The sequence below is a fragment of the Macaca nemestrina genome, chromosome 5 (genome assembly GCF_043159975.1).
Source record: "Macaca nemestrina isolate mMacNem1 chromosome 5, mMacNem.hap1, whole genome shotgun sequence".
Lineage (NCBI taxonomy): Eukaryota > Metazoa > Chordata > Mammalia > Primates > Cercopithecidae > Macaca > Macaca nemestrina.
In genome coordinates this window covers 30,041,985-30,053,149 of record NC_092129.1, presented here as the reverse complement: position 1 = coordinate 30,053,149, position 11,165 = coordinate 30,041,985, and the positions used below count along the sequence as shown (strand labels likewise).

The 11,165-nt window shown below is 40.3% G+C and overlaps 1 long non-coding RNA gene across 1 annotated transcript in view; it reads left to right on the top strand.

The window, feature by feature from the left end:
- The first annotated feature begins 485 nt into the window (after window positions 1–485).
- LOC139363125 (uncharacterized) overlaps window positions 486–11,165 on the top strand; it is a 41,856-nt gene continuing 31,176 nt past the window's right edge. Inside the window, exon 1 of the long non-coding RNA XR_011623039.1 lies at window positions 486–800. This is a non-coding gene — a long non-coding RNA (uncharacterized lncRNA). The remainder of the gene's footprint in view (window positions 801–11,165) is intronic.

The window sequence follows — 11,165 nt, the reverse complement described above, 5'->3', positions numbered from 1 at the left end:
GGGCTTGTTAGGGTACTGCTTAAATGAAGCCAAAATTACGAGCTCTAACCCATGGGATTGTTAGGTTCAGTGTCCTCCAGTCATCCCCCAAAATGCCTGGATTTAGTCACAAGGGGCATCAGTTTAGAAGCATTGATGAGGCATCCATGGTGCAGTGCTTCAAGATGAGCCTTAAAATCCACACTTCCCTGGCAATAGCTAAAGAACTTCATTACAAATCCGTAGTAGTTGTAAATACAGATTGTAGGAGGAGGGAATATCTGAACACATCCAGAGGCTTCACACAGAAAGGGATATCTGAATTGGCTTTGGAAAAAAGCAAATTAACATTTTTGTCTTGTGGAGATTGAAGCAAAGCATAAGCCCAAAGAACAAAGAATAAAATTCAAGAGCACATTCAGGTTTGTCACAGTGGGCGGAGGAGTGGGGCGGCAGGAAGGGAAGGGAAGGCACACTTAGTTCAGGTGAGCTGTCAGACGGGCCGGCTGTTCAGAGGTGGGTGCCCTTTGTGGGGAGGCTCTTTGATTCCTGGGGAGGAAGGCTAGAGAACAGGCAGTTCTTTTCTCTCTGCTAGAAAAGAGGAGGCGGCTCCTCACAAGGCTCCTTCCCACAGCTGAGCACTGCCCGTGGCTGCCCTTGCCCCTGCCTTTCCACATTGCACAAGTCCAGCACAGGGTACCCACTGGATGTGCCTGAGGCCTTCAGTGGGAAGGAAAGGAGGAAAAGGGACAGAAGAAATGTTCACAGGAACTACATATGGGCCTGCTACTTGTGTCAAAATGTGACTGAACTTCCAGCAGGTATATTGAGTGAAAGGGTTGTTGGGTGGGAAAGTCGTGTGTGGCTTGCTTTTCAATGGAAGAGAAGGGAGGAGAAGAAGAGTGAAGGCTCCATATGGTCATCAGCAAATGGCAGCTTTTCATCGTGCTTGTCTGTGCAAATCTGGTTTCCTGTCCTTGACCCTAAATTGCTTTATCCTGTCACGAGGCAGCTGGTTCAGTAAAGTCCTGTGCTGCTCAGCAGCTGCCCAGGGGTGGGGGTGGGGAGACAGGAGCAGGAGGTGGCCGCCCTGACTCCAATTTCGTCTGCCTCTGGGTTAGCAGAGGCAGCTAGAGGTCCTGTGAAAAGCGTCTGGGTGGCCTCTGTTGGCCGTCCTCCAGTAGGAACTGTTCACAGGGCTGTTCTCAGGCGGCCTCGTTCCAGAGGGTCTAACTGGGAACACAAAATGCATTGCATTTTTTTTCCCACCAACCTCAAAGAGGTCCTTTTATGGACAGACCCGTGCCTGCCTCCTTTTTAAAAAAATTCCCGTTGAGAAGTTGACCTCCCTTGACCTGGGCAAGGCGACAGGTGACCCCTCAGAGAGTGGGAGGCTGTCAAAGCAGCTCTGTCTCTGGGGTCTCGGCAGAACTGAAGACAAATGAAGCTTTCAGCCTGAAAGGACAGGCGTTGCCTTGGGACACGCCATTGAATCTGATGATGTGGCCATGGTGCAGGTCTCCCTGCCTCATGCAGAAGCAGTGGCTGGTCCCTAACCTTTGAAAACTCACTGGGTTTTGCATGATGATATTAGCAAACAGGAGAGCAGGATGAGGGCCTTGCCTTTAGGAAAAGTTACTTGGGTCTTTATCCACATCTACTTGGATGTATTCAGTTTAAACATTTCCTCTCAACGCTGTCTCCTCTGCAGATAGTCATGGAGAGGAGTTTCTGAGTTAGGGCGGGACTCTGTATCAGCGACTGGATGAGACATGATGCAGTAGGTTAAAGGAATTTTTCTTAAACATCGTGGTGTCTGGGGTTTTTCAAACCTCAAAGAAAGTATTAATTTGATATTATCAATTTATTAAACCATAGTTGAACGTAATTACATGAACTGAAATGAAATTGAAAATGGACTCCAGCCACCACTCAAATGTCAGCAACTTGATTTACAGATCCTGTTTTAAGGAATGAGTAACCAGACATAGATCTATATAACCGAAAGCCAAAAGTTTTTGTTATTTTTGGTGCAAATGAATTTGAGTTGTTACAATGGATTTCGTTAGCTGTGTGTTTAGACCTCTATATTTATTTTACGTTTGGAGTAATTTTTTTAAAAAGGAGGCTACCAAAATGCTGGGAGTTCTTTTTCTACTGTTAGGAGATTTGGAATAGATGAATCACTTTTTCTCTTTGGTCTTTCTTTTTCTTTCTCTCTCTCTCTTTCTTTCTTTCTTTCTTTCTTTCTTTCTTTCTTTCTTTCTTTCTTTCTTTCTTTCTCTCTTTCTTTCTTTCTTCCTTCCTTCCTTCCTTCCTTCCTTCCTTCCTTCCTTCCTTCCTTCCTTCCTTCCTTCCTTCCTTCCTTTTTCCCTCCCTTCCTTCCTCCCTTTTTGTTCTTGGATTTATTTTAGCATTATTTATTTATATATCTTTATTAGTTTAATATGGATTTAGGACTCATACAATGTCTTGCAGTAAATTAACTATTCAAATTTGGTGTTGCAAAGCCAGAAGACACAGTATTTGCCATAAGTGATCTATAAGGCCTAGAGAAAAAATGGAAATGGTACCCCACACACAGCTCAAAGATTGCAGGATTTAGGTATGTATTAGTTCACTTGATATAAGAAGCGGACATAGCAAGTATCATGACTTTGGGACTTGGAGCTAACCCAGACCTAGTTGTAGTGGAGTCAAGCTTCAAACCCAGGTACTTTGACTCCTCCCCTTGTGCTCTTTTAGCCACAGGTAGGAAGCCTAGAGAAAACCATCATCAATGTAAAGATAATTCACCAAGTTCTTACAGTGCTTGCATATAAAGAACTGAGTCCTGAGTGGCTGAACCTTGAGTGGTTGGTTGGCTCTAGATCAAACACTAATGCTCTGTTTCTGTCAGTGTCTGCATCTGTGAAGTGGGGTCATTCAATACAAGTTATTTCATGACTCTGCCCCAGGGATAGCATAATAAATGATAGTCATTTACATAGACATCATTCTTTACTGTACAAAATTTCTTTTACACACAAAAGAGCTTTGAAAGGAAAAAGACTACAAATGCAAGTTCTCTTCTTAGAACTTCAGTTTCCCCAACAGCAAAAGAAGTGGCTCATACCTATCTCTAATATTTAATGGGAGTTTGGAAAGTCACTCAATGTCACTTGGAGAGTCTTTTCTGAGCTTAAGAGATGTTTACTCAAAAAAATTATTGAGCATCTATTATCTGAGAAGCATTGTATTAGGTACAGGGAAGCAAACGTGGATCCCATCCCTCAAAGACCTTGCAGTCTAGTGGAGAAACAGACATTAATAATAACATAAGGTCTATTTTAACAAGTGCTAGAAAAACTAAGACAGTCACAAGCTCAGCGCAGCCAGAGAAAACTGTACCAGGAAAGCAGTGAAGACTCAAGGGGATGGAGATGGAGAGAAAAGACTGGAGATGCAAAAGATATTTTTGAGGTGGATAAGACTCTCACTGGGCAATCAGTGTGTGAAAGTAGGACTTTTGGTCTTTGTTTCTGTGTCCCCAGCATGAAGCACATACTGGGGACACAGAAGAGGCTCAGTAGCAATGGTAAGACTTAACCCCATGGAGAGAGAGAGAGACAAACTTGCAAATTATAGGCATTTGAGGAGGATGTTTCTTTATTTGGGTTTAAAATCTAAGAATTAATATTTACCATTGGTATATGTGAAACTGAATGTGTGTGTGTTTGTGTGTGTGTGTGTGTGTGTGTTCGTGTGTGAAAGAGAGAGAGAGAGAGGGAGGAGGTGAGAGAACCATCCAACAGACATCCATCAAGCCTCTGGAAAGCTAAGAAGCATTAGTATGACCCACACTGATATGGAGAGCTAAAGGAGTCGGCATGTGGCTTGCTCCTATGCTGGCGTGTCCTGCAGAAACCTCGAAGGCATTATTATGAGACTAGGTAATTCAGGCGTGGGGAATCAGGATGGGAACTTGACTCTGAAGAGAGGATAGGGGTTCACAAAAAGGAGATGATATACTGGAGAATGGATGTACTCTACAAGAGTTGTGAGCATAAGGGTAGAGGAATAAAGCAAAGATGGGGGCAATCAGCAAGGAATCTTGTAAAGGATCTAATTACTACTGAGTTTTCCCTTTGGATGCATTCAGGCTTGATTCTGTCTTTTCTAAGCTGAAATTTCCTTTATAAATCTCAGGGTTTCAACTCTTCTTTAGTCCCTTGTTTGTTTCTTTCAGGGCATTTATTACCAATTGTCATTATTTTGTTCATATTTTGTTATTTGTTTTTAACTTTCTCCCCAAATAGACAATAAGTTCCAAGAAAGATTTTTTTTTCACCACCGTATCCCTAGAATCTAACTTAGTAGACATTTGTTAAATATTTGTTGACAGTGAAGGCTAAATTTCACTCTCCTGTTTCTTCTGTTTTCTATTGGTGATATTTATATCATTCAAATGTTTACTGAGGCATAAGTACCATATGGACTATGTCCTGAGTGGGCACAGGAGTACAGAGATGTGCATACAGTCATGTGTCATTTAACAACAGTAATATATTCTGAGAAATGCATCCTTAGGCAATTTTGTCATGGTGCAAACATCATAGAATGTGTTTACACAAACCTAGACAGTATAGTCTACTACACACCTAGGCCATATGCAATAGCCTATTGCTCCTAGGCTACAGCTTGATTCATGTGAGTGTACTGAATACTATAGGCAATTGAAACACAGTGGTATTTGTGTATCTAAACATAGAAAAGGTCCAGTGAAAATATATTATAATCTTATGGGACCACTGTGGTATATGCAATCTGTTATTGACTGAAACATTACACAGTACATGACTATGCATGATTTTTGGATTAAATGAAGGCTCGAAAAGACAGATAGAAAAGCAGATAAGCAAGAATGCAGTGCACAGAGAGAAGAGGTCCATCTTGGTCAGGATGAGTTAAGGAAGGTTTTACAGAGAAGAAAATATTAAAGCTGGACCTTGAAAGCACCATAGGTAACCGCAAGGTGGAACACAGAGGAGGAATCACACAGGCACAACATGATGAGCTGTGCTTGGAGCTTGATGGTTGGAACACGAGATGAGCATAGAAGCTTGTTGGGAAGTGAGGTAGAACAGATGGGAAAAAATAATTTGCCTGCCATTTTAATAAAGACTCTGGGGTTTAACTTTTGTGGATAAAGTATATTTGAAGAAGTTTTTGTATGTAGGGAGATGTGATTAGTTTTCACAATTAGAAAGTCATTGCAATTGCCCAGACAAGAAACAGTAAGGGCCTGAACTAAGGCAAGAGACAGACATGAGCGATTTTAGCATATTTTTAGGAATAAACACCCATATAATTTTGCAGCTCAATATCTTAAGGTTTAGTTGCAGAGAACAAAATATATTCTGGCCAGATTAAGCAGAAAGAATTTTTTTTAACAGAGTATACATGGTTAAAAGAATGTTTGGAAGGGCTAAAGAATCAGATACTGGACTGAATTTCTAGAAATAATTCCCAAAGTTACACAACAGAACTGGGCTGCCAAGGGAGTCGCTTCTCTTGTTGTGAGCATAATAACCAATTGATCAATTGGGAAGTTGCTGCAACAATCAAGTTGTGTGTTGTAAGATACACCAGCAAAGTGGATGCCTTGTTGTCTACTTTTCTCCTTTCTAAGCTCAGTTCTGAACCAAGCCTCACATAAATATGTCTGGTTAGTGGAACATAAATCACAATCAGATCTAGCTTCAAGGGCATCTAGGAAACATCATTGTTTAGTTTGCAGGTATTTTTGAGTACAAGAAGACACAGTAGAAACAGATTGGAATAGATATTGAGCCAGCAAATATCCACCATTATATCCACTATAGAGGCAGTTAAATGTAGGGGGTAAGAGTGAAGGTTTAAGGATGATTTTCTGGCTCAATTTAGGTGACTGGGATACCAATAACCGAACAAGGAAATAGAGGAAGGAGAAATGCAGCTTTGGCTTTGGTTTCAGATGTGCTTAGTTTAAGATGCCAGCAGGTCACACAGGTGGAGATTCCCAGCAGGCAGTTGGATAGACATTTAGCAGAAGTCAAAAATTTGGAGATCTTTTCATAGACAATAGATAGAATTAGGGAATAAACTAGATAATCCAAATAGATCATCATAGTAAAACGAAAGAGGGTCAATGATGATACCCAAAGAACACCAATGTTGGATCATAGTGTTAAGGAGAGTCCACAGTATAGATTTTAGGATGATGTAATGGGGGAAAAATCAAGAAAGTGCTATTTGTTCTTCTGACACCAGGTATGAGGAAATGTCAGAAACAATGTCAAATGCTGCAAAGATGTCACATAAGGATTGGAAAAATGTCACTAGACGATTACAATAATAAAGATGTTTGTAATCAATTTGAGAAAGAACTCTGTTGGTCGAATGGCAGGTAGAGAAATCATTCAGTGAATTGTGGGGCAATTTGACAGTGAAGAAGTGGAGATAAGAGCTAAAGAAGCCAAATTTAAGGAGTTCGACTATGAAAGGCACGGGAGCAATAAGGCTGAAGATGAGAAAACTGAGGAATGGAATTTCTTTTCTTTTTTTCTTTTTCTTTTCTTTTTTTTTTTTTTTGAGATGAAGTCTTGCTCTGTTGCCCAAGTTGGAGTGCAGTGGTGCAAACTCGGCTCACTGCAACCTCCACCTCCTGGGTTCAAGTGATTCCCCTGCCTCAGCCTCCCAAGTTGCTGGGATTACAGATACATGCTGCCAAGCCCGGCTAATTTTTGTATTATTATTAATTTTGTAGAGATGGGGTTTCACCATGTTGGCCAGGCTGGTCTGAACTCCTAATCTCAGGTGATCCACATGCCTTGGCCTTCCAAAGTGCTGGGATTGTAGGCATGAGCCACCATGCCCAGCCAGAAAATAATTTTTAAGATGAGAGAAATGTAAGCAGGTTTACAGGCTAAAAAGAAGAATCCAGAAGAGAAGGGAACATTGAGGATGCAGAACAGAAGGGACTCTATGGAGCAAAAATCTAGAAGAGACAGGAAGAGACAGTGTAGTATACAGAAGAGTGTAAAGATGTCCATGTCCTAATCCCCAGAACCTAAGAATATGTTACCTTCCATGGTACAGGGGACTTTGCAGGTGTGATTAAGTTAAGAATTTTGCCATGAAGAGATTTTCCTGGGTTAGCTGGATTGGCCCAATGTAATCACAATATTATAAAATAAAAGAAAAAAATGAAGACCCCAGAAGGAACTAGCCCTGCCAACACCTTGACTTCAGCCAAGGCAAACTGATTTTGGACCACTACCTCCAAAATGGTTAGAGAATAAATTTGTATTGTTTTAGGGCCCCCAATTTGTGGTAATTTATTACAGCAACAATAAGAAACTAACGTAGGCAGGAATCAATGAATTAAAAACAAATGTAGGCATCAGCTCTAAGAAGGTGGGAGAAAAAGTATCCTTCACAGAGAAAGGAAGAAAGAAAGTAAGCATAGGATGGAATGAGGATATCTTTATAGGTACAGAGCACTTGTGTATGGGTGTGTGTTCTACAAAAAGCAGAGCAAGGTTGGAGGCAGGAAAGATGAGTTTCCTGAAGGACGTTGGGGATACGTAATAATGATTTCTCTATTTTCTCAATAAGGTAGTAAGTAAGGCTATCAGGCTATTTTCTGAAAGTAAGAGAACAGTATGCAATTGCAATATTAATAGAGTTCTGCAAGTCATACCTTGTCATTAAGTATTGGGTAAAAGGTCTTTTTTGTTGTTGTTTGCTTCTTGTTTTGTTTTGTTTTGGGACAGACTCTCTCTGTCACCCAGGCTGGAGTGCAGTGGTGCGATCTCAGCTCGCTGCAACCTCTGCCTCCCAGGTTCAAATGATGCATAGTATGGCAGCAATTAAGATGGAAATAATGAGGAAAAGGAATACTCATCAATGGAGATTAGAAAGAGACAAGGTAGGAATATTTTAAGGAAGTATTTGAGGTAATAGATGAATATTAAAACAAATAATAATACCTCTAATCCTCTACATTTGACCAGTTCTCTTTGGCAGTTCTCAGTAGCTACAGAAAAGGTAATTATACGATTGAGGTAGTATTTAAGGCATGTTAATGGAAGACGGTGAATAATCTGGAGATTTGGTGTGCTGGTAAAATAGTTGAGTGATGTACAATGGAGTATAGCCTAGTTAAAAAGAAATGGATTAAGACACGACTGATAGAGAAAAAGAAGGGTCATGGGAAATGAAGTTTCAATAAAATAGGGAGTAGCTGTGTACCAGTCATACAAGAGTGAAATAGGTGGATATGAAGGTATGAAGGATGTTGTGAGATTAGTCAGGGTAATCCAAGATAAAGAGCATTGAGTTATGCGGAAGACATTGGTGGGGCTTACTCAACAGTCAGACTTCTCATCTGATCTTTTTTTTAAATTTTCATTTCTAGCAGAGATTCAATTTTGCTCAGGTGCCTTTTCTTTGTTCAGGTAATCAACAAGGTTGATTCCCTCCTCAGCCCTAGGGGTCAAATCATGATTGGCTAAGCCAGTGGTCTCAAATTTTAGTGTACATTGGAATCACTTAGAGGGTTTTTTGAAACACAAATTGCTGAGCTCCCTCCTGGCATTTCTCACTCACTTGGTCTTGAGTGAGGCTTGAGAATTTGCAGTTTTAACAAGTTTCTAGGTGATGCTAATGCTGCTAGTCTAGAAGTGGCACTTTGAGAATGACTGGTGTAAGCCAGCCATGGTGATCTAATCCCCCTTGTTTAGGCATGGCCATATGACTAAACCCCAGTCAATGATAACCTAGGGGAAGTCTCCTGTAGAGGTTCCCAGACATGTTTCCCATCTAATTTATGGAGCGCTATGAAGGGAAAGAAGTCCTCTTCTTCAGTGAACATGTCTAGTTGGATTATCTGTTTCATGGAGCTGAGTGTATTTCATTGATACAGATTTAATTTTATCTCCCGAAAAGCAAATAATTCAAAGGACTAGAGTATCCACTGGCTGATCATGATGTGGGAGAAAATTTGTTGCCAGAGAGAATAATAATCTTTTAAATATGTAATCTGGAGGTGTTTATTGAAGTTAAAATACATAAATATTTTAGTGTAAAAATCTTTCTTCCTGAAATTTATATTATGGAAATAAAAGTACCCATATAAAAAATACATAATTAAGAGTATTTATTGTAATTTTTGTCTAATCTAAAATAAAAAGAGATAACTTATATACATCAATAGGGGAATATTGAATCAATTGTGATACATTTACTCTACGAGATAGTATGCAACTTTTTTAAAACTATTTAGATTTATATCTATTGACCTGAAGAGATACCCCTAATATGCTATTAATTTGCAGAGGTGTATATAGTATAATTTGATAAAAATAATAAATATCAAATATGTATTTGTTTAAAATGCAAAAATTAGCCAGGCATGGTGGCATGTGCCTGTAATCCCAGCTACTGGAGAGGTTGAGGCACGAGAATTGTTTGAACCCAAGAGGCAGAGGTTGCAGTGAGCCGAGATCGCACCACTGCACTCCAGCCTGGGTGACAGAGAGACAGTCTGTCTCAAAAACAAAAACAAACAAAAAAACACAAACCTCTTACCCAATACTTAATGACAAGGTACAACTTGCAGAACTCTTATTAATGTTGCAAATACATAAAAATTGATGCTGCATATGGACAAGGAGTAGATGATATCAAGGGCAAATTGAAGCATTCATTAAATTAGATAATGTAGTATGGGAAAATTTTTATTTTTGATTTCAATTATGTTCATTGGTTGCGTTAAAGTGACATTAAACATGTGGGATGTTGAAATTTAAAAGTGTGATTGGCAAGACTGAAGGAATAACAACTGGTATGGACTGGGAAAATAAAGTGAGGGTGAAAGTCCCTGGAGGTGAGGAGACCAAAGACCTTTACATCTTTTACCCAGAAGTCACCAAAGAAAATTCCTCCTGGTGATAACCTGAGCCAGAGTCCTCAATAAAGGAGGGAGAGTTTCTGGGAAAGTGATGGATGACAGAGAAGAGAAAAGAAAAATGACATGAACCTAAAACAGAAAGAATTTGGCAAGAAGCTGGGAGATTCCATTAAGGCAACATGGTAGAATGGGCATTTTTAAAAAATGGCCAAGAATACTCTTGCTTCTCCCTCCCCTCTTTCCCCAATCTTTGATTTCAATAACTGAGTGGAGTTTGGGCTCCACTGGGCTGCTCTTTCTGTAGACTCCAGCAGGCCAAGTCCCATCATTGCACCTCTGCCTGAGTTGCTCCCTAAATCCTATAACCCTGTTTCTTCTTTTGGGCCCACACTCATCCCTCAGGGTCAACTGGAAGTACTTTTGTCTTCATGACATCCTTGCAGTTCTGACTCCAAGAAGTGTGCTCCATGTATGAACTCCTAACACAACTTGGCACTTCATCACAGATGGTCATTTTTTCCTCCTCAGTGGTTCTCTATCTGTAAATCTTGTTTCATAAGAGCGGTGCCAAAAAGTCATCTTTCTCTCCAAGCCTTTTGCTCTATCAAGTCCTCATCCTTTTTTCCTCTTTCATTTCACAGAGAAAATAAGATATCAGCTGGAAATTCCCTCACATTTCTCTCTCTCTTCTGAGTCCTTCATGTTGGCTCATCAAGGAGGAGGTGTCCCTCCACGTGTCAAAGGCAGGCTTCTCTGGCACCTGGATTCTCTTCTGTTATTTTCTGAGCTTCTTGATGTGCCAGCACTATCCTAGTTGCTGACTAGACAGTGATGAATCACACAAATGTAGCCCCTGCCCTCACAGAGTTTAGAATCTGATGGAGAGCAGGCGTTTGTAATTATAAATAGGATGGGTGTTACATCATGCGGGATTCCCTCTCCTCCTGTCTTCTTGGAAACTGCTAATGATTATCTCCTGCTGTCTTCATTATCTCTAAACTCTTTTCTACAACATTTCCCAAAGGAACATTTATATTTGGGGTCTCATCTTAAATGTAACAATTCCTTTACCCATATTTTTCTCCAAACACAGTTTGACATTTTCCTCCATTCCACAGCAAGACTTCTAGAAAGAGTTGCTTATGATCACTGTATTCTTTGTCGTACTTGTCCTTGACACTTGGCTTTGGAAACATTCCCCTGCTGCCACCACCACATCCCAGAACCTCTCTTACCAAAAACGATGACTTTG